The sequence below is a fragment of the Gavia stellata genome, chromosome 15, assembly GCF_030936135.1.
Source record: "Gavia stellata isolate bGavSte3 chromosome 15, bGavSte3.hap2, whole genome shotgun sequence".
NCBI lineage: Eukaryota > Metazoa > Chordata > Aves > Gaviiformes > Gaviidae > Gavia > Gavia stellata.
Window position 1 is genome coordinate 22,204,452 of NC_082608.1, and position 27,241 is coordinate 22,231,692.

General features: G+C 44.9%; 1 protein-coding gene across 1 annotated transcript in view; it reads right to left on the bottom strand.

Moving 5' to 3' along the window:
- The window catches only part of ANKRD11 (ankyrin repeat domain containing 11), a 132,655-nt gene extending 127,648 nt beyond the window's left edge, over window positions 1–5,007 (bottom strand). Inside the window, exon 1 of the mRNA XM_059824657.1 lies at window positions 4,933–5,007. The gene's annotated coding sequence lies outside the window, so the exon portion shown is untranslated. The remainder of the gene's footprint in view (window positions 1–4,932) is intronic.
- Between the last annotated feature and the right edge of the window lie 22,234 nt (window positions 5,008–27,241).

Consider the following 27,241-nt stretch of genomic DNA (forward strand, 5'->3'; position numbering starts at 1 on the left):
GGTGTTTTGTGTCAAAAACTCAAGCCCCTTTGACCGACAAAGACATCTAGGCTCACAATAAAGCCACCTCTGTTTAACCTCTGCTTACGGTGAAAATACAGCTTTAAAAATTGAATTTAGATGATGTATAAAATGGACAAACAGAAAAGCTTACCGCTCTTAACGGCTGTGGAAACCCACCTCACATTCACACGGGTACGACAGCCTACGAGCGCTGTGCCAGAGAAGAGCACTGGGTAAGAAATGCTCTCCACCAACCCATCTCCCGTCCACCCTGGCTGCAGCCTTTCCCAGGCCGAGCCACGCACCAGCACAAACCCAAACTGCCTCGTCTGAAACGCTCCGGGCAAACCTGCACCTGAAGAGCCATCCAGCTGCTTTAAGGCAATTCCAAAATCTGCATTTTCCGGAGAGAAAGGGCTCCACCATTTCAGGGGTGGGGTGAGGACCACAGAAGAAGTCAGTCAAACCTACAAGCCACACAGCTCCACTTCTTTACCGTTAGATGAGACTTAATTCCCCTTGCACATGGCTTCCCCTCCCCTCTCCAGGCCTCACTTCATAACACATCAGCTTCTTGCCCCAAAAGCCAACACTTCCAAACCATACCCCAGAATCACACAGAAAGCCTCGCTGCTCAGCTCGGCTGTGACCGCTATGCTAAAGAAAAAACATACGCTGCACTTCCATTGTGTTATCTTCCAACCCTTCTGATTTGGAAGGGGTAAGAATTGAAACGTGGAAAAAAAGCCTGGAAGCTCAGAAGAACACTTGTATGCAAAGAAATATCTTCCTTGTGGAATGCTGAGATCTATTTCCCCCAAAGCAGTAAAAATTGAAAACTGTGTATGAACACATTTAAGAACATTAAGAGAAGAATAACAAGCAGTTAAGTAAAGTCATGTTCCACCTAAACAACGTTACCATTATTGCAGCATCTGACTTTCAGAGGACAATTCAACCCTGGAAGCACACATTGTAATTGCTTTTCCACTACGGGCCTCAGCTTTACAATTGTATCCTTCTCAGGAGGTCAGAACAAGGCACGGCTGCAACTCTGAAAAGCAATTCTGTTTAGCAGCGCTACCTTATTCATTCTTTTAATCTTACACCTACATATTCATTATGAGCTCCGTAAAATACCGGTGCCAAAACCACCATCAAAAGCCACTGCAATCTCTCTGCTGCTCGGAGAAAGCCTTGACCCCTCTGCTTCCCTAATGAAGATGTCGGGAAAGTGCGAATCACACCAGCTGTCGGCTCCAGCGCTGCAAACCCATCGACTCACCGAACCCCAGAACGAGCCCAGTGCGACGCAGCCGTTTCTTGCTGTCAACAAGTAAAAAGAAGCTATCACAATGAACCTGGCTTGTTTCGAGCAAACCGTTCAAAACGGTTCAGCGAGAAAATACCTGTCCTACTCACTGCGGTGCAAATGCTGCCGTGCTGCAGCCATTCGGGCCATGCGAAGACGGCATCTCAGGCAGGCGACCAAACTCCCTTTTTCTCTACCCGTTTAGACAGGACCTCTGCTGTTATTACTACAGAAAGCTGGGGAAAAAACCCAAAACAACAAAACACAAAAAAACCAAGTTTGTTTTAGAGAACTGAGGGTAGCAATGTTTGTAGCAACTCCAGCATTTCGCAATAAAGGAGCCATCTACCGAAATGGAGAAATCTCAGACTTTCATAACACTTCCTGCAGTGGAACAGGCCCTCCGCTCCCTCCCCACAACGTACCACAGCGTTTCTGGTCCTCCAGCTGCGCCAGCGCAACTGCTTCTGGGTCAGATGATCATGCCACAGACAAGCCACATAAACCTCTAAATATTTGTAGCTTATTTAAATGCAGAGCATCTCGGTGATGGGGTTAACAGCGCACCGTCGCAAACAGTGGTATTGGCACACGTGATGGGAACAAGCCACCTCCCAGGGACAGAAACACCCTGCATCAGGTTTGCAACCGAAGGGAACAGCACAGCGGACGCCCTCCGAGTCCCCTTCCAGCACCGAAGCTTTATTTCCATTAGCCAAGCTATGAAATGTGGAACACATCATCAAAATAGAGCCAACACAGCAGGATCTGACTACAAAGGTAAGCCTGGTCCTGAAGATCAGGTTCCTCAGTCTCTTTCCGTAGGGAATCGAGGCGGCATCCTTTACAGCAAGTTACATGCTGGTACGCACAAGTTGCTTGAAGGGGGAGAAAAAATCCAGAACAGCCACTTTTGTGCCCCAGTGGGTTTTCGGTCACAGGTTTGCAGCAAAGGCAACCCCGTACTTATAGTCACGAATGGACGAGTGACAAAAGCCGAGCACTTTCACGATACACCACGTTCTCCTCGGACAAGACAGAGGCGGCACATCATCCCTCTGCTAGCTCGGCACACGAGTACCCAGGCACCCCAGGGCTTTTCCCGGGCACAGCACAAGGAGTGAACACAGATGACAAGGACCCGCTTCTGAAGTGAGCCTTTTGGGATGAGAGGGTTTTGCTCAAGCTTGGGCCAGACATTAATTCTGTTCACTCCTTGGGCTGCTCTGAGAACGGCGTAAACTGGACACGAGCGCACTGGCGGACACCTGGGTGACAAGCTGCAGTGACCGTGTATGCCCTGGCCTCCCCACCAGCACCAAGCCTATGAATTCACCTCTACAGAGTTTCAGAATGTGCCAGATTTTGGTAATGTTTTTTCAGCCAACACTGGAGGATTCTGATCTTCTCCCCTTGTTCCAACGTCTCCACACTGCAGTGGCCCAGCAACGGAGCTGTCGGATGTCAGACCAATACGCATTTCAAGTAATGCGATAGTCTGCCTTTGCAGAGCAGCAGGTAAAAACTTATTTTACTGGAAAAGGTCACTTCAAAAAGGACAATAGTGTCTCCCAGGGCTCACAAAACTCACAAAGCAAAAATCACTCTTCTTTCTTTCCTTTTTGTTTCAGAAGTCAGAGAAACATCTGACTTCATAGTAATTATTTCTTTCTCCACAGTGTGAATGTTTTGTCAGATCATACATCCTCAACTTTCATCTGTCAAGTTTTTCCATCCATGCTTTCAGCTAGACCCATAATCAAGATAGCATGGCTTTATACAAAGAAAGTGCAAAACATCCAGAGAGAAAAGGGCTGAAGATGGAGAAGAGCCTACATGGCAAACTTTTCTACCGGGCAGCTACCCTATCGATGTAGCGCATAACTTAAGCTCTCAGTAATAATCCTAAAAGATATTAGTGGCCAAAAGGCAGGAGATGTAGACAGAAGGCCCTGGAGAGGTGCAGTCTGCCATAATGCTCTACGATCCGTCAGGAAGCAAGTCGTTTTGCCCAGCGGACAAGTATCCTATGCAAATACGTTTGAATGTTCGGTTTTCGTTTAAGTGAGAATTCCTGCAATTAATACTACCCTGGGTTTAGAAATACTGTTTGCATTCAAAAAAGCAAGACACCATTTACTTCAAAACTCGGAATGAAAAATCTTCGTACCGAACTATGAAAGGTAACAGGTAGTAAACAACCCGGTTTATAATTGATGCTAGGATTCAGCTCGGTTTTTCAGGGGACCGCAGAGCACCCATTAAGGAAAGAGTTACTGCACACTACAGCAAAAGGTCTCACACTTGATACACTTTAATTACTTAGCTGCAGCAGGGGAGAGTTACTGATGCCTAGTCTGTTTTGTTTCACTGTGAAAGACTTCTACTGCTATTAATATTCACCAAGGGAAACTGCAATAACGTCTTGCCTCCGTCTGAATACCTTGGAATTATTATGGACAAACTAAATACGAAGATATTTTTCTTCTTCTTCTCAAAATCCGTGACAAAAGAAATCTACCAGCTTGCAAAGCCACCTGATAGAGCAGACCTGTGTTTATACATAGAGCAAGTCCCCCTCAATAATGGCCTTTATCACAATGACAACTTCAACACAAATAATCCCACTGCAGCACAAGCCAAGAGGTCAGACAAGTACCCAAAGCCCCATGGCAGAAGCACCACACTGTAGGTCATCCATTGAGAGCTTTCTCCGTAGCGTTTCTGGGCACGCTGAGGATGACCTTCAACTCTGCACCACTGAGCTTCCCCTCCGTAACGCTGCATGACACTCGCTGCAAAGCTGAGCTCCCGGAGAGCGGCGAACAACAGCTTTTTTTCAGCTTGCAACACACCAAACTGCCAGTACCGCAGAAAAACCAGCAAGAACAAACTCCTTCCTACCAGCTACATCTCCATCATTTTGCTTTCCAGAGGACAACACCAACCTCTCTCATCCTCTCTCAAAATGCTTAGGCAGAAATCTCTTTTTTTTCCTCCCCTAAATTCCACTCCAGGATATCCTAGTGTTTCTACATCTGCTAATGCTACCAGAAAGTCGAATCCTGACACTGCATCAAGCTGTAGTCTGAGCATATTGGGAGGTTTCTCTGCCCAAAATGAACCATAGGTGCCATCTGTTTCAGTTATACTAATCACAAGGAGACATAACATTGTGAAACTGGCACTTTTTAATAGACTTTTGTTTTTTAAAAGACATTTTGAAAGTAAAGAGAAAGAAGAGGACCGTGATACACTAGACGGAGGAGGACATTTAATACTCAGCAGTCAACAGCACCAACAAGCTAGGCAGTCTACTGGACAAACCAGTGCTGGAACTGCCCCCACAGGAAAGTTAACTTTTGCTTTCACTGAAGTCAGGGGAAAACCTGCTCTATTTGAAATAATATGAAAGTGAAAGGGCATCGCAGAACTAAAGACATTTCTTAAGATAGTCTTGGTTAGTACCTTGAAGTTATTCCATGGAAGTTTGCAATTTTTACCTTCAAATTTCAGAAAATAAGGAAAAAATTTTTAAAAAAAACAAAACACAAACACATCAACATGGACACAAGCACTCGTTACAAAACGTAGACAGAAGCAAGGTAAATATTTACCGATTCCATAGTTGAAAGCTGTTGTGAGCAGGACATATATTAAAATCCAACAGAGGTGTGTCCCAAAAACGCTGTGTAATCTGAAAAACACAGGAATTTGTTCATTAGCAATTAAAACACGCAATTCAATTTTATTCACAACATGCATGCTGTATTTGCGTACACGAAGGCTACTAAATACAAATCCTTGCCTAATCCAGAAATAAACTTTCTGATAACGAGTCTGCACAAACAGAAGAAGAAAAGAATTTGTGGAAAGTTTAGCAGAGCACCAACCAAGTTCCATAACTTTCTGATAATAGATTAAAAAAAAAGAAAATTACTTGTCTCAAGGTTTTTGTAACCATCTGTGTGGTTTTACAGTCATTTTATTTATGAAAAAAGGCATGTCACCCCCCCAACTGCGAGCAACTCATGAACCGACAGACTAGGCAGGGGAAGAGTGAGCTGCCCACAGCGTGCTACCGGGTGCCCTGTGCCCGGAATTCACTTTCTTGAACAACTTAGGCGGAACTACCCCTGACACAAGCGCTTTCTTTTCAAGCATACCTTGGATTCTTGCTCTGAATAGCAGTTAATCTGTTAGAAACCTCTAAATTTATTTTTTAAACAGCTCTTGCTGCACCTCTCGAGGATAATTTTCCAGCTACAAATTCCCAAAGTGACGTTTCAGACGGCGGGCAGGAACCCGCAGGAGCTCTCAGCACCCAAGGCAAAGGGGAATCACATTCATTAACCGGGCGACTGAGCTGGTACCTGAAAAGGGCTGGCAGACGACTCCGAGTCCAAAACCCGGTACCTGAACTCTTCCCCACTTCTCACGGCAGAGGAACACTCGGCCGCGCGGTGTGAGCAGGCTCAGGTGACTGTCACGTCAGCGCGGGCAGAAACCCGACTGGCGTGACAAGCGTCGGGGCTGCAGCTAAACCCGGCCTGTCTCGTGAGTCGCCCGGCTCCGCCTGCACGCCCGACGAGCACGTTTGCTCAGAAATAAATTTCTCTCCCAGCCAGAGCAAACTAGGTTGTTCCAGCCGAGATCCGCACGGAAGTCACGGCTGTTTTTCAGGCGATCTGGCCTGCTCCCCGGCTGCAGAGGGGACAAGTTTCGGACAGCACAGCTCGGTAGGAGCCCGTACCAGTCATACGAGCCAAGGGCAAGCCCGAACTACAAACAGGCATGTTTGAGGGCTTGCAGTGCGGAAGACCAGAGAGCTTGGGCTGAGCCACATGCAAAATACTGTCTTATCCCAGATCCTTTATGTCCGCGAAGAACCAAAACACCACCTGGTATCTGCTCAGCATCAGCAGGTTCTTACTTCTGGCTGTAAGGGACCTGTCAGTACGGAAAGAGCCAACGTACGCTCTGAGCAAAAACGCAGAATTTCTTCCCAACACGCATTAGCTGTGTAACAGCAATACCTGAGCTTCTGCTACGCTTCCACAGAGAAGCAGTTCAATAAGGGAACTCTGTAAAGAGAATTCAGCTGACGACGTACTGCAGGCTACAGCTGCTAAGGCTCGGCTGTGCCGGGCGACCTGACGCGCCGGCACTGGCCCTTCCCCAGCCCGGCTGAGGTTACTCCTGTCCGGCCCGCACAAACAGGTTAAAGGGTTAATTGCCAGCTCCACGTACTGCTCCCTGCCAAATTCCCCACTCAAAATCCCACATCCCGTCTGACCTCTGGACTCTGTAAACCACACCAAGGGACACAATGACCCTGTTCCAGCTCACAATGGAAAATCTGAATTTCTTCCAAATTACCTTTTCTGCTAAAAGAAGTTCTAAAAACCAACTCTTTAAACCTTGTTTTAACCTATTATTATTCTCCCAAATTCCACCTCCACAACTTCAAGGCCCAACTGCCCCAAACCATGCTCCAGAGCGCAATGCGTCTTTAAATAACAACAGATTTTGTTTCCTGTAATCTTTTCACAACTTAGCAGTCAACAGGACCGGCCTACGTAGAGCTCGTGACACGCAGTTCGATTTTATACTTTACTGCTACCCGTCACCTTACAAACCGCTTCTCTGATGTAGCTGGATTTGGATGCCTGCCTTCCACCGGGACAGTCTTTAAAGAACCACCCAGGAGAGACCCCGGGGCTGACCGGGACGGATATATGGCGGAGGAGACCGGCAACCCTGGGAGACCCTCGTTTGTTTTGAGAAACTTTCACTCCCTGATGCAAAACTGAAGATGTCCAGACGAGCAACACAGCTGCATCCAGGGTAGAGCTGCTTCCGACTAAGCTAAGGAAAGTCTTAGGAACCGCAGTGAAAAGTAGCAGGCCAAAATAAAACCAAAAAACCCAAAGGAACACGTAAGAGTGCACGGTCCTGACTCAAAGGAAGGAAATCCTGCAGCAGGGAAACTTTTTCAGATAAGCAAAAGGGAAACAAATGAAAGTTTTCTGACATTTGTCTTTCAAAAGAGCAAAGGAGAAAGAGACATACAGCTACCTCATGGTTTTTTCCAAGGCAGTGAGTCCTGGGGCACTGAAGGATGCCCTGATGGGAAGTGCAGTCCTACGGAGTATCACAATACTCGCACAGCATCTTGTCCAGCACGATTCCCTTACCCCATTTATACTCTTCTCCTCCGCAATAGAATCACAACTCTAATTAGAGCTATCCACTTAAACAGAGATGAACGGTAACTGGGGAAAAAAAGCTGAACTTCCAACTACATTGTCTGGAAAATCAGTAGTGCTTGCTGACAGTTGTGACCACGACCAATTGTGAACACAACGATCGTAAAAGCCTACAGAAGTCCTCTCCCATGACACACTGATACACAGTTTTGAAGATCTATTTACATCTGCTTCCTGGCCTACATATAGCAATTTTATTCATTACTGAGCTCACGTATAAAATATACATTAAGTATTGTAACACTGAAATAGTGACCACATATGAGCCAAGTAACTCTCACAATGAACAGTGTACCATTTTTTATGAAATGGTTATCAAATTACTTATGAAGTACAGCAAATACTTCAGCGGAAGACGCCCAATGCACAGATCATGGGCAAAACCCCAGTGGTAGAATGTATTCGGGTCACTCGCACAACGTTCCTGTTGCGCAGAATCCAACATTTCAATTTATAACTCACTTCACTTCCAAAAGCCTAAATTATAATTAATAACGCTAGACACATTTATCCATCCAATTTTCTCAGCTTTTGACTGATGAAAACGCATCGCTTCACAAACTAACATTGCTATCCTGTTTCCCCTTCTGTGAACTTAGAACGCTGACCGGTGGACAGCGCTCCGACGCGTGCCAAGCTAGCTGCAGCTACGCAGAAACCATTTTGCAATGCAAAATGGCAGACGTTCAGTCTTCCTTTGCGTTGAAATAAACACCAAATAATTAAGTGTTCAAGGTAACCAGATTCTGGTTGAAAACAGGCTCGGTCTTTCAAGACCTGGGATGCTTTATTCTATATTAACATGAAGTAATTTGGAAACGCTGGGTAAGCAGACAGTTCCATTAAAAAAATAAGCGTTTCAACCTCTTAAGTTCTCCCGCCGACTTCTGTTCTTTAACACGTAGTCCTCAGCAGTTCCCCACTGATTAGTTATTGATCCCTCTTGCTGCGCTCCCAGACAGATCAGTAAACTTCGGATTTAGAGCCCACGGTGCAACTTTTGCTAGCGCTGGCTGAAAAAATTGGGAATTAAGTAATTCAAACTTCTTTAATAAAAGGGTATCTCGTAACTTTACAGAAATCAGTATTTGAAGATGGAAATACTTTACAACCACAAGATGTGACCCGAAAAAAGGTATACTTGCATCAAGATTAACTATCGACTATTTATCTCAAAGGAGCCCGGGCAGGCAGTTGAGATCTGGCAGGGGAACAGTAACTGCCTCCAGGAGCGAGGCAGGAGGTGGCTCTGCAGACTGATGTCAGCCATAAAAGAACAAAACCAGACCTGTTCTGTACAGATGCAGAGTCACTTGGAAGGGTCTCTATGAAAAACGTGTTCAAGAGTCAACAATTTTGTACATCTATACACTCCTAAATTTGATCAACCGAATGCTAAAAGGGTTCTACTTAAAGCTCCATTTTCCAGGGAGTAGGAAAGAAGCCGTCTGCTGAAGTCTCATTTCAGACAATCAGGAGGCCAACCTCCCGACAAGCAAGTACATTTTTTCTTATTAGTGCTTCTCTGAAGCGAAAAGTAAAAAGTTGTATTTTGATTTAAATTCAGACTTGCATCAGTTCAGGTTTTATGGTGATCCAGAACTAAGCAGCGTAACAGGAGACCAGTATGAGGTTCAGGCTCTGGTTTAGGCCAACTTCTGGATGGAAAAAATCTCTAGGGAGTAGGACAGCCTTTTTCCACAGCACTCATCTGCTTCCCTCACAATAATGTCAGGAAGAGACGAGGCCTCTCTCCGAGGGCTTCAGTGAAAATACACACTGGGGAGCACACAAGACACCAATGAGCTTATGCTTTCAGATAAGCTCCGTTACTTCAGCTACAGAACTCAAGGAGGTACGAGCACAACAAATTTGAACGGAGGGGCAATCTAGGAATGTTTTCCAACGCGCTCCATCGGCACGCTCAGAACAACTCGGCCAGGCTGCCCACAGCTCGATGCGGCGCCCCGTATACAAACACTCCTCTTTCACCCTGCTGAAATAATGAAAAAGACTTATTCTCAGGAATCGTAAAAGCTTATTACAATTCAAGAATCTGAGAAAACGGAGGTGGCAGGGGAGAATCCGTAAGCAAACAGCACTACAAACCCCATGTACTTGGGGGGGAGATCTGCCACTGGAGATCTGAAAGGGGGAAGCAAGAGTTGTTTCCAAGAAATACGCAGAAATTAGAGATAAATAACATGCCTTTAACTGAAATGCCCTGCATCGTATCAGTAGCTTACAGGCCAACCATCTCCAAGTACGTGCGTGCCGAGCGAACCGTTACGTTCAGCGGGACCACAGTCGCACTCGCTCACGGGTGCAGCTGCTCCTACGCTTTAAGGAGAAATTTCCAGTATCGGTGTGAGCCACAGAAAGGGCCTTTCACTAGAATTTACAAAGAAGCAAATATTTCCACAGCAATCACGATAGCCAACCATGCTCATACAGCACTAAAGTGAAAAACCAAAGTGCAGAGAGAATTCCACTAGTGCTTAAAAAAAAAAAAAAAGAAAAAACCTTTCAGTATGTTTGACTGTGACAAAATTGTAGCATCAAGTCAATTTTAATTTGATAGCTTTCAGAAACTAAGTAGGTAACATATTCTTGGCCTCAAAGTTCCTTTATTTTGCCCTGCAGATAATAGGTATGCTGAGATCTACATTTTTTAAAGCTCCTGTCATCTTTGCCACTTGATAAAACCACAAAATAACCTGATACTGTCCTCAAAAACACAGATCAAGATACTTGTGTGGGCTGAAGAGCCTAAGGCTCAATTTATCCCACCAAAACAAGCATGAAGGAAGGGAAAGATGTGGTTCCTGGGGAACCAAATTGTCCTTTAAGTACTTTAATTGAAAGTCTGACAATAGTCTAAATTCAGGAACAACTAAGCTGTTTAGAAACCTCCAGTGAATGAAAAGAATCCAGGATCTGTGATGTCAAATAATTAGTTTCAATGTATTTCAAGTATTCCTCAGGATTTGTGCTTTTTTCAAGTCATTAAACGACACTAGTTACAGTATTTACGCACTGATAACACCATCGGACTCAGCTTCCATCACCAATATTCTTGGCTGACCCTGAGGAATTACTGCACACCATTGTTGTCTACTTTATAAATACTCCGAACATTGTGCTTGCGTACGGCACGTTTCTATCTCTCCTTCTGTAGAAATCAGACTTGAGAAGTTCAAATAAAAATTCGGTAGTTCATTTCAGTAGGTCAAAAGATAGTATAAGAGTGTTTACCTACTTTTATATTTGAATTGCATTAAACTAAAAAACTAATTATCAGCCAAAGCCTGATGTTTCACTGAGTTTAACCCTTGCAAACACACAACAGACAGTTGAGCAATAACCTCTGAAGTTAGTGGACACTCCAGCTTTATTATTGGGTTTCTGTTCATATCAGAAATGTAAACTTCTCTATCCCTCAAGAATATCTCAAAATTGCTAACTCCTAAAATTACACATCATTTCTCCTGGAAAGACCCACGAAAGCAGCCTGAAAGGTACTTGGCAGGGTAAAAAACTGGGGCTGTCAGAAGAGGCCCAGCTCCCAGCACAACCTGAAAGCTTAAATCACTGAAGTAACTCGTTTTTCCTTGGCGTGGTGCGGCAGAAGAGCCAAGCAAGCCTGAACAGTTTCCACTGAACCAGATTTTTCAATTCTATGCACACAATTAAGAGTTCTGGAAATATACAAGCATGTTCCCTCATCTCTCCTCCTTCACCCTTACCACCCTTCTGTGGCTTCTCTGCTGAGTGGAAAGTATTAAGTCAAAATACAGTTCCTGCAATTTCCTTAACCAACCTTGGACCGAAGCTCAAGGCTACAGCTTGCCCTTCTGTACTAGCAAGCAGAGACAAGACGCTGTCTGCCAGTCTAGAGGACACGCTGTTTTCCATGCTATGATTTAGTCTGCATAAGTTAAAAAAAAAACCTCCCCTAGTTTTAAAAAATGTTAAATACCTTAAACATTACGCACTTTAATCAGCAAATGGATAAAGAAGCCTTAACTAGACTAGCGACATTTGCCTGATAACAGCATTAACTTGCATCAAGTGGCCATCTCTGTCATGGACGGAAATAAGAAAATGGTTAGGCACCCAAAAATGGTTATCCACGGGCACTTCAGCAGCCTAGGAAGCTACAGGCATCCTTGCTTGTCAGCCCCAACGCTTCCAAATAATGCTCCAGACCCTTACCATTTTTCTTTTTTAGAGCTCTAATATGAAATGTAATTACTTAAGACTGCTGGGTCTTTCCAGCCTGGCTGAATCTCTTCCAAAAAGATGCATAACCAGGCTCACTTCTTTACTAAACGATCTGCACGTGCAAAGCAAAGATCCACACTCTTGCTTTGGAAGAACACGTCGTTATTACTGGTCCACAGCACAAACAAATACACACGTTAAGCACGTGAGAAAGAGTTTCTGAGAAAACCATCAGCACAGAACAGCAGCATCATATCTACTTTCAAACAGCCTGAACTGGTTAGCTACCCAGCCATAAAATTCAGCATCAAAATGCACAGAACCCTCAAGCTGTTTATTTTAGTGTATAGTATAGCTGTTTGGAAGAGACACGGGATGCACAATGGGGTGGATATTCAAAGCAGAACTGTTCCATGATAATTTTTAGTTCACATGAAAATGAGAAGAAATTGTAACCTCCAAATCCTAAATATTTGCTGAGCCCCACCTGAAAAGTAGTAAATTTCCAAGCCGATTATTCTATAGTCGGATAATACAAAGACAGTACAAATAGCACTTTTTTTTAAAGCTTAAGTACAGCAGCATACATGTAGACATGTAAAATGAAGGGCATAATATAGTTGAAAAGGAAACATTTTAGAAAGCATTATCCAGGAAAAGACTTTCGTGTCAGCACAGAAACCAACACACAGTAAGTTCACGTAAAAGGTAGGAGGCAAAGACAAGAAATGCTCTTCTTGGGCATACAAACAAGAAGTAATAAACGGCAAACTAGCACTACTGCAGTCAACAGCATGAGCAGTAATATTCCCAGATGTTGACAATTAGAAAGGTTTATGGGAAAACTAAAGAGAAATCAGTCGAGTACTAGAAAACTTAGTGTATACTCAAAAGCTACAGAATTTAAGTTTTTAACAAAAAACAGCCAGAAGATTACTCAATTCTTCTCCACAGGTACCTATAAAAGAATTGCAACAGAGTCATCTGGCAAACTAATTGAGCTGCTGCTTTCTCTAGCTTAGATTTGTCACAGCCATCCTAGAAACTTACCTCCTGCACTTAAAACCACAACTAGCCCCCAGTGACCTAGGGGAATTTCTACCCTTTGAGATCTAAAAGATGCATGATAAAGAATATGCCGATACACCACCAAAAGGGACACTCAAAGGTGAATTTTGAAGATAGACAAAAGTGCTGCGCATCTGTGAGAGCTCAAAAAACCCCACCGTGCTGAACAGAATGAAGTCAAGCTAAAAAATCTTGAAGCTTCAACTTGTCCTAATTGAGCTCCAAGACGCCAGCCTTCAACAACCCAATGAAGACAAGAAGTATGTTCTCTGGGATTAAACCAGTAATTTAAAGTTAGATCACAGCTGCTGTCATATTTCAGGTACCTTCTCCTTTTCATTCCTCCTAAATAAAAGTCTGAAGTGGGACAAAGACATACTTCCCATCATTAGACCAAATACCTTCCCCGTAACTTTACTAAGAGCCCTTTACTCATCCGTTCCACTCAAATTCCCTTTGTAAGTTCTTCTAAGGGAAGGAAGGAGGGTTAACGATGCTGCCAGGCTAGGAAGAGCACCACTTCATTTAAAAATATGAGTCTGCAATTTCTTACTCCGTGCTCAATTTTAACACATTGAGAAAATACAAACCATTCTTCGGAAGAAAAAAAGAGTGACAGACACATTTATCACCTTTACAGTCTCAGATACTTGCAACCATGCAATTCAGTGGCAAATTAGATACAGGTTACTATTAATAACTGAACTATTTCCTTTCCTTTCTGAAAGCTGATTTGTGAAAAGGATGCAGGCATCCCATTTTAAAACACACTAATTAGCCAAGGAGGAGTCAAGGAAGTCACCGTTCAGCCTTCAAGAACATACACATAGTCTCTCTCAGAGAGGGGGGAAAAAAAAAAAAGAGCAAGCTTACCCAAGGAGTGCATGATCACCCGCTCCAAGCAGTGGCATACAACCTCCTCAGCCAAGAAAATTCTGCGTACTCACAGGAATATTACAACCAGACACTTCAACAACTTGCGTACAGGTTTCTTTTCTTAAGAACATGCAGGTCTCACTCAGAGGCTCACAAGCAGATACGTACAGCCGTTACAAGGACCAGCTGACACCGTTACCTGCCGTAGCAGCAGACCTGGCTTGATGACCCAGGAGGTCCCCAGAAAGCGATGTGAAAAACGCAATTGTTGAAATGTGCTCAAGTCTTCCGTTTCCAGAGTTAGGACAAGTGCCTTACAATCACCTCAAATTACACAGCAAGGAGAAAACGTAAAGGAAGCGCCTCCTTGATTTACACACGGCATCTCTCCCCTATTGTCTAGGTCCTGGCAAGCTAAGGTCAGAATAAAAAGATTCTTTAAATATACCACATAAATTGAAAGCACCTACAGCTTCCACTGATTTCCCCCCCCCCCCCCCCCTTCTATTATAAGCCCTGAAGAGGTTTAAGTGGCAGTTGCCATCATTAAAGAAGTTGCTCCCCTCCCATTTTCCCTTCTCCTGAAAAACGAACATCCTGGCAGCAGCAGGTAACGGTGATGAGGCAGCCAGGCTGTGCACTCTCGCTTCGCTACAGACAGCAGGTCTGCAAAACGGTGAGAGGAGGGCACGGGCCACCTCAGCACAACACCTCACCAGAGCGCGTTACTAAATAATAGAGTAAGGAAGTTGGATGTCTGTCTGGGTACGTTAGTGGCACCCCAGCTCCTCAGGAGGGGCTCGAGGGCTGCGGGTGAAGTTACCGGTTACAGCTGAGTGAAGCCGAGCAGGGAGACCTCTGCCCCGGCTCAGCTGCTGGATCCCCTGCTTCTCCCTCGGGCCACTTCTGGAGCTCCTCCGTAAATCAGCTTAACCTGCCAGCCCAGCAGAAAACCTACTCATCTTCCTCTGCCTGCTGCTCTCCCCTCTCAGAAGGGGCTGAACTGGCCCGTGCGCCCCGGGACGAGGCAGCGCTCGCCCGGGAGGGTGGGGAGCCTCACACCCCCGCGGCAGCGGTGAACCCGCTCCGGCCGTGCCATGACACCACACCCCGAGAAAATCTACAAACACCTAGTGAAAGGGCATATCCCTTCCTTCAAACACATCGCCGTCCAAATAAACAGCACAGAGGGTGGGAAGGAAAATGCTCAGAGGACAAAAGGACAGAGAGTTAGGATTAAACCCAGTCCCTTGATCCCCGGCCAAATGGCCAACCCATAAGCCCACGCAACTTCCAGAGCCAATTTAAAATCCTGAGTGTGCTATACTGTAGGTTATAAAATCATATTTAGACACACATTTGAAGTGTTCTTTGCTCTGCTGGTGGCTAAAAACAATTCCTTTGTCATCAAATCTTGCTTCAGCAAGCTGATAGGACATTTTTAACTCAGGAAATAAGATAATTATGGTTCAAGGTAAACAACTACAACTGTGCATCATAAACAGTTTCTAATTTTAAGCCTGAGTCCCTCTAATGCCATCCATGTTTTAAAGAAAGTTTCCTTACAAATGGTTTAGGCTGTCTGCATAGCTTGTGACCGAGCCCTGTTGCTGATCAGCATCAACAGCAGGTCTCGGGAAAACACGGGCAGGTGTAGCAGATAAAAGTCTAGCAGATGCAGCAGGTGAGCTCCTGTATCAAAATGAGTCAAGGTAAGCCAAACACGAAAGGAGGAAAAGATACTCTGAATCTTAAATAGCTTGAGAGGCGAAAACCGCGTCTCTTAGGAACACATAGAAAACAGTAAGCGCTGAGACCAAAGCTACACGTACTCACGCAATGTTTGCTGCAAGTCAGTTTGTATCCCAGACCTCAAACGCCCCACTCCAGCTTCCCCAGTGGCACAAACAGCAAGAATTCAAGTTATAACTCGCTGCAAGAATATCAGCTACCGAGTTGTTCAACACAAGGCAGTAAACTCACCTACAGCTACCCGCGCTGTGTCTAAACTAGCCCTTGTGCTACTGCTACCATAAAACATTCCCCAAAGTTACCTAGAAACAAAGCCTTACAATAAACAGACGCATCGCCGCCGAGCCTTCCTAAGCCAGAAACGCTGAAGCACAACATCTGAATTTGTCTGGAACTAGAATGAGGTATTGAGGGCAGCAAGCTGTCTGCCTCCAAGATGAATCATTACACACAGAGGTAGCAATAACTCCAAGTACTGCTTATAGGCGTTAACCTGGTAGGCTTTCATTCTTCCTCATCTGAAAAAAAAAAGAAATGCTAAATTGCAACCGAATGAACACAGCTGAATGAGAGAATGTAGCAGAGCAAGCGAGATCCGATACAGACAAAGCATTCTTCAACAGTTGTGCTTAGAAGAGACAGAAGGGGTCAAAACTATTCAGCCAGTTGTGAGAACGCTGCCGTTTCTGCAGAAGACTAAACAGTAAAGAGGAATCACGTGGCGAAGCCCGTGCAGCTTGGGAGAGCTTGCGCCTCCAAAACTTCTCATCATTAAACATTTTGAAACAACCCCACCCCATTTCTGCTATTGTTGTCAGAGAGGGAATTCCAACCAGAACAATTATTTCCACCACATTTTTCTGCTGGAAGAAGAAAAATGGTAATACTGCACAGCAGAAATGCAATTTATGCAGTAGTTCATCTAGTAGCACAAGTCTCCTTCCTAAAGAAAAAGGGATTAACATGCCTTGAGCCCGTTGTGCAGCAGCACGAATGTATTTTTAGATACAAACACTCGAAGGCAGCAATATGGTGGAAGTCTCCCAGGTTGAAGTTAGCCGTGGGAGGTTAATCTCCCTGCACCCTGGAGAGGGCAGCTCATTAAGAGGCTGTTCAGAGCAGAAGGAAACGATTCACCCACTCCCTGAAGAAATCCCTCTTCCCACGACTGCACACAAGGCCGCTCCTCTGAACTCTCCACCGCCCCACTTTTCATCCCGACTTGCACCATTTTCTTGGTAACAGCAGCATGGCCAGGCTGTGTCAGAAAGCAGGCTTCCCTTCCAGACCTCCGGCACAATTAAAGGAGCCACATTCAATGCTGTCTTCAAGGCACAACGTGGGACGCAAAGCGGCTCGAGTGTCCAAGAAAAGGAGGCAGCAGAAGGACCGTTTGGCTTTATAATGTTTTATCTACAATTAACACTTTTTCATGACTTCTGATAAGGTAACACATTAGCTGTCAGACCAAACCCAAGTGCAAAAAAGCGAAACAAGATATCCTCAAAGTGAAGCTTCAGAAAGAGTCAAATACTCTCTCTGCCACCAAAGCCACTCTGCTCTTCTCGTCCTAACGAATGAATGTTTAACCCAATTATCAGGTAAAGGAGTCTGTTCCATGAGTCCACAAAAGGTGACTTAGTCACCACATGCATTGGTTTATACCTACAACCGCACTCATATCGCCATTCATCGAGCAGCCCTTCAGGGCCGCACCTTTGGGAAAAAAACACCTCGAAGGTTTGCCGAGATAGCTGCTTCAGAGCCGGGAAGAAGTCAAAAACATAAGCTGTCATAAGTTAGCCGCCATACGCACCCATTTATACACAGACTATAGGATCATGTGGGGTTTTTTGTCTGTTTAAACAAGTGAAGCAGACTGCCCAGCTATGCTCCACCTATGAAATGACATCTCTTGACTTAAACCACGGGCTGAACAGCCACCATACACCTCTACCTTCAGTCCCATACGGGGCTGTTCCTATGATATCTGGAAATATCAGCTCAAAAAAATGCTTCCCAATTATTTTCTTGTGCTATTACATATTTTAATACTTAAGTCTCAAATAAAATACTTCCAAATTATAAAGCATTTGTTGTCGAACACTTGATTTTCGGGTAGCTGAAGCTAAGTAAAAATGGAATAAAATTCAGATAAACCTATGAATTACGGAGAGTAAGTGTTCATTATTTCATACATTGTCCCATCTGATAGCTTAGAGAAGCTGGCATTGTCAGAATGCATTACCTACCCCCTTTGAAGAGGTACGTTTGAGTATCCCAAACACGTCACTAAAGAACAAAAATTAACGGTCAGTTCTGAGCATTTATGTGACAACAGGTAGGAAAAAAGAAAGAGGAAAAATGCAAAAAGTCTACACCAGACCCAAAAGTCCTGACTACAGCCAAGCCATTTTCCAGACTTTCATTAAAATTAGATTGGCCTTTGACTATGAATCACATCTGCCCCTTGTAAACAGCGGAAGAGCAGCAACATCATACAGTGAACGACACAGAAATACGTGAAGGGGAAGAGAGGCGAGTAGCATCTATTAACAAGGCTACTCCATACCCACAGCGCGCACACCGCACTCAAAATATAATTCACTTATAATAGCTCACAGCTTTCAGGGAAGGCAAGCAAAATTGTACTAAAATATGGTGTGTAGGTATAAGAAAAACAAAGCCTGATTCAGCCCTGCCTCCCCTCCTTAGCCCCACCTCCTCCAAACGCTTTAAACAGGATGTTATCACTACTTGTTTATACGCCATTGCAGAAAAAAATGCTCGGTTTCTTAATACTGCATTACAGAACAAAATGTTACTCAATTCTTTCTGTAAAGTACCAAGAAATAACTGTGAGACCATATGCATCTGAAAGCATCCACGTGCTGGAGTAATCCGACTTACGTAACGGACAATTGGTGTCTAACCGCCAAGAGCAGGAAAGAAAGGGCCAACATACGCATTTTCTTTAAGACCGAGAACCAAACTAAAAATTCATTTTGAGGAGTCCGATTCGGGCGGCAAGTGAAATTCACATCTTTAAGTTACAATTTAAGGTTCTGCCATGAAAGTACACAGACAAAAAAGAATCCCATGGGATCGATTTCCTCTCCTTTAGCTCATCCCGTTAAGCAAAAATGAACCATTCGCTAATCAACGGGTTCAGTTCAAAGATGCCACCATGATTCTTATCTCGGTAGCTGGAAGGCAAGTCCTTCCAAGGTTTCAACAAGCATCGACAGAGATCAGCATCCTTCTATTTTCTCAGCGCATCCTAAAACATCAGGCATCTGATACTCCTGGAGATCACGCTGGACTTCACCCCTGAAGTCCCAGTAAAGACAAGAAAGCAGTCACTTCTACGTGCTTACGGGATCCACTACAGCCCCGTTCAGATGAGGGCAAAGCCCACCACCACGCCATGGCTTGTACGCAGGGGTAGTATCTAAAGCCCTAAGTCACCTCCACCTTGGGATGGCCCCACCATCTTCAGCTTCCTAACGGCTTCAGTGGACATACACAAGGCTCACATCTGCATTTTCTGAGCCCAGGGGTTCCTGAGTGGAAGTAAATCCAAGGGAAACGTGGGCACAGTTCAGAACAGCAGCCGTTGCATGAAGCAGACATGGACCAGGCGGCCAAAAATGAGAGATGCAAAATAGACCCAAAATCCACAGACAGGCAACAAATGGGACTAAAATCCATCTTTACTCCTTTTCTATCTGCTCTTAGCCAAAAGGAAACTTTTTTTTTTTTTTATAAGCATGATTAAGTGCTTTGGTATCACTGTTAGACAAAGCTCACCGTTGTTAGATGCCAGGTGGAAGAGAAGGTGTTTGCCCCGCTGCAACCACCACCGCAAAGACACGGACACATTATTATGAAAAGCAAGTCAACTTTTTATGCATAGATAAGGATAACAAACGTTTCACTGCTGTGTTTCAAACGTTTAAGATCTTAAACTCAACCACAGGAAAGAGTGTTACTAGTTAGGCTATTACAGCAAATGAAATGAAAATTGAAAATGAAGTCTAGCTGACATTAAGTAAATATATATCAATTCCACAATCGTAATAGATAGTTCTTATGACAAAACTTCTGCAGAACAGAACAGCACCCTTGATAACTCTGAATATTAAGCTGAGGTACCACAGGCATCTTACAGTTTATATAAATACAGTGCCTCCTGCAAATAATCACGGTTCCTTCAGCGAGAACTGCAGCATGATTAACAGAGGTCCATTATAAAGGCAACGCATAACCTAGCTGCTGCGAGTAGTCGCTGCCACATCGGCCTGCGTTTCTATGGCAACCAGGGAGGAAAATATAAAGCAAATTACAGTTAAATTAAAATTATTCTCCATGACAATATATGTTAATGCAGGAACATTTGCAAGGCCATTCTGCATAAAATGTTTACACTCACACATGTGTTTACAAAAATAAATAGAAGGCAGGCTGTAACAGCTAATGGATCGTCTCGAGATAAGGATCTTCTCTTTTTTTTTTTTTTCAAGTTTTAATGTATCCAGAATAAAATTCCTCAAGCTAACAGAATGGAAAACAAACCACCTTAACAAAGGTATTTGCACATTTAGATATAGTATACGTTCTTTAAGAAACAGTTTTTCAGAAGATCTAACATGTACGTTTTTGAATGTTGTGATCCTTTAATTTTCCTGGCTGCAAACAAAGAGCACATTTATACCTCCTCATCCCAGGAGAAAATGTTTTAAACGAGAGGCTAAGTCACTCAGAATATTTATAGAGATCTGACTGAAGCTGGAATAGTGACTTATTTTAATCAGCTATAACTTACTTATTGAAAACTGAAAAGTGTTTTATACCTCAGAATTTGCGGCGTTGACTCGAGGGCCAGGAGAGTCTCGTACCTCACCAGGGTTTAAAAGCAGCACCGGTCAATGAGAACCCCTTGTCAGATACTTTTACAAAAGCCTGCAATTCAGGCTGTGGAAGGTTATCCCACTCTCCCACCGTGATCACTTAGCCTAAACAGCCATTTTTTTAGGGAATATATCTCCGTTTCTAAATATCTTCTGAGGCATGAGCAAAGTTAGTTGGAATGAGGCTCGTTCAAGAGGCAGCCACTTATTTATTTTTTTAACTCACTTGGCTCCTACCCCAAAGAAAAGCCCAAAGAAAGAAAGTGGGTTATAAACTGACTTACAGTCTCTTTTCCACTCTGAAGCGCCACGTTTTAAGAACGGTTTAAAATACTGCATTGGAAAAAAAGCACCCCTCTCAGCCGCGTTTCACAGTTCCCCCTGCCAAGTTCCTTTCCCATGGAAATGGTCTGCCTGTTCCGCGAGTAACACAGGTGCAGGTTTCTTAGGAAGACCCAGAAAGAGCACAAGGCACTTTTTGAACCCGTTTCAGCGAGCTGGGAACACAGAAGACGGCATTCACTCCGCTGGCACATCTGAACTGACTCCGTACACGCTCCCACTGACCTCTGCATCTGTCTCTTGCCTCCACCTACAGAACAATACTTGAATCATGAGGATCATAACTTTTTATGACAGTGGGAAAACTGCAATATTCTCCACAAGTTCACTCCACCCTGCACATAAAACTGCTCATAGGTTCAGCCATAAAGCAAACTACCCTCTTTGAAGTTCGACTTAAAGCCCTGCGCACGTTATAAAGCTGATCTGAAAAAATGCAGCGTATTAACATTTTACATAACCGCACTCCTGGAAGGCATCATTCGTTAATCATTTGGTGCGACTGTTGACAAAAGCAAGTTAGGTCAGAAAGTATCTGGGTAACAAAACTCTTTACAGATGAGCTCAGGTTACCCACAAACACCAAATTCACATACCACCAAATATATTCCAGTCATGCGCCACTTTCCCTGAGGATCGTTTGCTGTAGAGCCCACAGTAGCGTTACCGTTATCATTTCAACCAATTTAGTCACTGATCTCAGCACAACCACGACTCCCTCCACCTTTCCCTCTACAGCGACATGCAGACTGTCTCCATACAATGCAAGAAAACAGCTACAAACCTTAGACTAAAAAAAAAAAAACAAATCTGCAAATCGAACTACAGCAGCAGTTGCTAGGTTCCTTTTAAAGCCTTCACTAAGTGCTAGGATGGAGTTTCTACCAAAGCTCCTCGCTGCAGTGGTGGAGGGGCTGAATGTTGTTTTCACAAAAGAACTTCTAAAACCACAGGCTGCATGTCTGCAACGGCAAGGATTTATATTCTGTGCACAAATCAGACTATGCGTACACGCTCCATCCCCGCTAGTCTTCCCGCGGATGAATCCCACCAGGCCAAGCTACCTTTCCGGGTGCCGGAGCTATCCGGTCGGGTACCCCGCTTTCTGCTGATGTGCACCGCATCCTTTTGCGGAGAACCAGCTTACTGTGTCGAAACGCATCTGCATTAGAAAAGTCATTTTATCTGTAAACGTAAGCAAACGCATGCTATAGTAAGTAAAATTCTAGAGAAAACCAGGCAGCTTGCAGCTTTCGTGCCCTAGCAAATGGCAGGGGTGTCAGGGGAAAGCCAGGCTCCTAGGCAATACTAGGGGTGCAATACTGCCCGCAGACCTCCCGCGTGCCCTTCTCTGTTGCAAGCCACATCAAGTGAATTAGCACCAGACGGACAAGACAACAACTCTGAAGAGACTACCGGAAGGATTCTTGTGGATTTCAATTACCTGCACTGCTCCGTACGAGTAAATTCTGCCTACAACTATTACCGGTAATGTCGTGGAAAAGAGCCCCATCGTTCAAACGCAGGACGGATCAGTACGACAAAGATTCCAGGAGCTGATCTAACCAGAGAGAATAGGTGGTGACGGTGATGCAGAAGAGGTAACGAGCCATTACCAGTAAACACAACATGTATGCAACAGCAGGCCCAACGCTGCCAGCAGCCCAAACTGGCAGAAGTCTCCACGCCCTCAGATCCTTCACCTCTCAACACTACTGCAGCTCCACTCCGTTCTCAAGCACTTTCCTCCCACCATGTAAAAACAAGGCCCAGATCTCAAGAGAGAGATGAAGATGCAGGATGATCTCAGAGAAAAGGAGAAAGGCAGGAACAGACGGGAGGGAACATCAAAAGGCAGACAGGCTAAAATTAGAGACAAGAATCCTGGATGAGGAGGACCAAGGCGAGAGCAGAGCGCCGAGCAGAACCTCCATCAGATGAGGCTCCTGGGAAGGGGGAGGGACAGACAGAAGGGAGAAGAAATGTTATGGTGGGTGAAGCAGGGGAAGCTAGCAGACAGAACAGACTACAGAAGTAAATTCAGCATTTTAAGACCACAACCTGTAGCCTTCTAACTAAGCAGCACCACTCAGCACACCAGGAAAAAGCCACAAAGTTGACTTCTCATCTGATCTCTTCTCCCCGGGACGAGGGCTAACTCAAAGGCAATTCAGCTCTCACCGCAGAACAAGTTTAACACCCCGTACCAGTGCTGATCACAGGGGAAGGCGATTTAATTTGCCACCATCACCCACAACAGAGAGCAGCTCTGACTAATGCAGGGCACCTCAGATGTCGGTCAGAAAGCCAGAAGCCTCCCGGGCTGCCGGCAAAATGAAGAGCATCAAACAGATCGGAGACCGGACAGTCAGTGCGCAGTACCCCGACATGTGCCAAGAGGCGGGCTAGGGCAAGGAAGGAAACTAGAGAAGACGCTGCAGGTATCAGCTATCCTAACTTTCAAAACTAGCATATTCTCATATGTCCTTTCTGAGGTGGTAGGAGGAAAAAAAAATGCACGACTTGGAGTCAAAGGTTCAAGGAGTGCAGGCTTTCATCGTTAAACCTGGCTAGTGCATTCGACTCTTGGACTGCTCAGAAAGGTAAAGTTTTACACACAAAAACACCCAGGCTCGCTCGTTACAGACCCACGATCTAGTTGGGATAAACGTATCTGCCTGTGCCTAGCTGCAAGATGAAACCGAGGAGACAGCTAGCTATGGGAAGCAGCCAAGCACTGTAACTAGAGCACCCGCTCACCCAGTGGTATTTAAACAACCATAGCACAGCCAGGAGCAGGATGTTTGTTTCCCCCACACACACACCCCCCCTTCCCCGCATCTACCTACATCTCTTCCCAGCATCGGCATGGCTAATCTCATCCATCTATCTAAAGATGTAACTACAGCAGTACTTTATAAATAGGCTTACATCTCCAGTCCATCCAAGACCTGACGCAACGGCAGAGCAACAGCCGGTGCAGCAAGCGGTGTGTGTTGTTACGACAACACTGACATTTCACAATCTGCAACAGCCATCGGCGTGCATAACGTGGAAAACACCAGACCGAAAGTGTAAAGTCTACCCAAAGGATTACTGCTTTTTCATGGGATACGGCCACTGCCACAGTCAGCAGGATATCAGATCTGTTACCTCCTCCCTGCAGAAGGCGGCTATCAGGAGACCATTCCCAACGGAGAACTTCTTGGAACTTTATCTTGGCTCCTCCTGGACCTAACCGGCCTGCAGAAAACCCAGCTACTTACGAGTAATTTGGAGCTCCTGGTACAACTTGTTTACACAGAGCAGGTCATAGGATAGGCTGGAAGGTGTAAGCAGGATATAGTTTTTATGGCCCTGAACTCCTGCCCAGATAAGCTGATAACGCTCTGTGCTCAGGGGGAGGGGGGCACTTTCATGTGTGCCTTATTTAAAATGAAGATGCACCATGGACTGCAGTTAAGCATTTTATACTTAATAGTGAAGTTTCCACTCACCGTATTTTCCTTTAAAGCTCTTTAATGTATCTTTTAAGGAGTTCCTAATTACACGTACTTTCATTTCTTATCAAGATAGTCACAGCAGCGCAGGTTTTATTTTCAAAACCCAGCTCTTCGGCCTCTTGCTGCCCAGGCTGTCAAGCCTTCAGGGACAGGCTGCCTCTGGGTTGTGGCGCATTTTTTAGAGGGTAACATCTCCCTTCTTTGCCAGGCCTGTGACACAATTTTAGACGCTTTATGCTGCTCTAAAGGTAAATTACTTTAGACCTTTTCTATACTGCAAAGCTGTCAGTCTCTTAAAAAAAAATTACAGAGCCAGCTTCCTCGGGCGGTTGCTTTCCCTCCCTCCCTCCCCTGATTACCCACAGCCATTTAACCACCCCACCGCACCAGCCGGCAGACGCCGACGTCCCCAGCTGAGGACTCGGAACCTGCCACTCGAACAAGGACCACCCTAACGTTTTTCTCAGAGCAAATCCAATACAACGCAAGAGGAAAGGAGATGCTTTCTCGCTGCTCATACGTGAGAAAATCATCAGCTCCCTCAGTACATAGCTGACACAAAGCTTCTGTTACACCTACTAAAAAGTTTTCCACCCTTTCCGTTTTCAAAGTCTTCTTTAGCAATGAAATTTACAGGCACAGGCATGCATTGTACTCACACGTGAACCCAGCAGGAGCATTAACGCTCTTGCACTTAACAGCAGAATTAGTATTTCACTGTTTCCACAAAATAGGGCATGTTGCAACCTTTGGTTTACTAATACAAACGCAATATACAATCAATAGTTCGCACCTGCAGCTGCAATGATTTACAGTGGAAGATTTATTTTAAAAACACCGATTGGATAAGTTTGGTTTTCTTAGAGACAGGGGAAGAAAGGCTGCCTACAGATTTTTAGAGGATAAATAATTCAATGCATGAATGCCAAGGGCAGTACTGCACACATCCATATGGCAGGGACAATGCAGACAGTAATATATGCTTCACATCACCACCCTGACAGTGCCTTCAACCCTGACCTAGAAAAAACATCACTTTCTTCTGGCTACAACAGCTAATTCACTCTCCGTCATTGCTACCCCACAACGCTAAGGACTACCGCACGCTTTTTGTTCACTTTGGGGCAGCGTCTCCCAGTTCCTCGGCCTTCGCAGATTGCCATTTCGGCCTCTGTTCACAACAGCTACGCCACAACGAGCAGAAGAACTGACTCACCCGATGAACTTATGAAAATTACCCAGAAGAGACACAGGTTTCAGAAGTCCTCCTTAGGAGCTCTCGCCTTTTCACTACCAAAACAGAAAGGGACAGGGAAACCCAGGACGGTTTCTCATACGTGACGTCTGGCAAAATGCCGGTGGTGCCCTGAAGAGAGCAGGCGTGGAGGGAGAGGGGAGGCCCTTCCCGCTGACGGCCGGCACCCATCGTCTGCCCGAGCTACCGCACGGGGTGCTGCCGAGCTACAGGGCCCCCGCACCGCACTTGAGTGGCCACCAAGCCCTGCAAGTGCCACCAGACAACCTGCCACCCTCACCGGAGGCCTCACGGTTCTAAAGGACGCAGGACCACGTAGATCTCGTCGAACGCTGCGACAACGCAGAAGAGGGAAGAGCTGCTCGCCGGGGAAGCCTCCCCTCCACAACCCTCATGGCCAGCAAGCCTGCAGCTGCACTCGTCGCACGCTCCCAAAATTAACTGTACAGACACCACCCTGCCCTACTGTCCTATTTTGGTGGTGATTCGGTAATTTCTCCACATCCTACAGTTTGGGGAAAACATTAAAGAATCAAGAGGAAGACCTCTGGAGCCCAAAATACCTGATATAATTAACTGCAGCTTCTAACAGGATTATTTCCTTTTCTGACCCCAATTACTCCTTCAGTTTATTAAAGAGAACTCATATACACAGAAATGTTAACACCCTAAAGAGTCACATAAACAGAAAAAAAGTCCAAGGGCACCATTATAAACAGAGTTAATGGAACTCAGTGATTGGAAATGGATCTTGAAAGCTGTCAGATCAAAGCAAGATCTTTCTCGTGTAAGGACTGCATTACCCTTGGAGCCACAGAGCTAATACCATCTATAAAAATATTTTGCTCCAATAAGTTAAGAACAGCAGCGTTTCATCTGTCAAAAGGTGCGAGGCTTTTATGGGATTAGCCATTCCACATACAGCATAAAAATTAGAACAGATTTTTAAAAGCCCTCAGCTTGGCTGACGGAGACTACACAGACCAACGTGTGCGCCTGCTTTTTTCACACACGCTACAGGCTGAACAGATTTTTCGCTGCTATTAGCATTTAAGCTTCTTTTTTTTATACACTTGTAAAGGATTACAAATTGGCATCACCTATAACTAGCCACAGACGAAGCTAGCACCGCCACCCAGACTCCAACAAATTAAGATTTTTAAATACCCAACAGTTGGACGAGAAAATACACCAGAAGACACCAGTTCTCACAGGGGAATGCTTGAAAATTCCAGGTACAGTCGAATACACTCAGAAACAGCCTCCAGACCTCGGGTGCCGACAGCTTCCTACCCCCCTTCGCAGCAGGACACCAAAGACAGCATTTTGCCCAAGCATACTTTATTAAGGCTCTAGCTGCACAAACCCATACTTGTGATTTCAAATAATTGACTACACAAGCTTTCCTTTAACATTTATGCGAGTATTTTTTTTTTTACAGCCGTGCATCAGCGGCATACAAATTACATAACACTTGGCTGAGAACCCCAGCGCTCTGCACCCTCAGAAAAAGCAGCTCCGTGCCGCTCATCCCTCTTGCAGGAAAAAGAAAATATTTAAAAGCCGCATACAAATCATTCCTGTAAAGTGTCGTGCAGACTGTTTTAAATTAGGTGGGGTAAAAATATATGCGAGTTTATCACGAAACACTAAAACCCTTGCAATGGAGACACCAGTTTCTCTCCACAGCCTTTTACAACTGAAACCCATACCAGTCTCACTCGCGA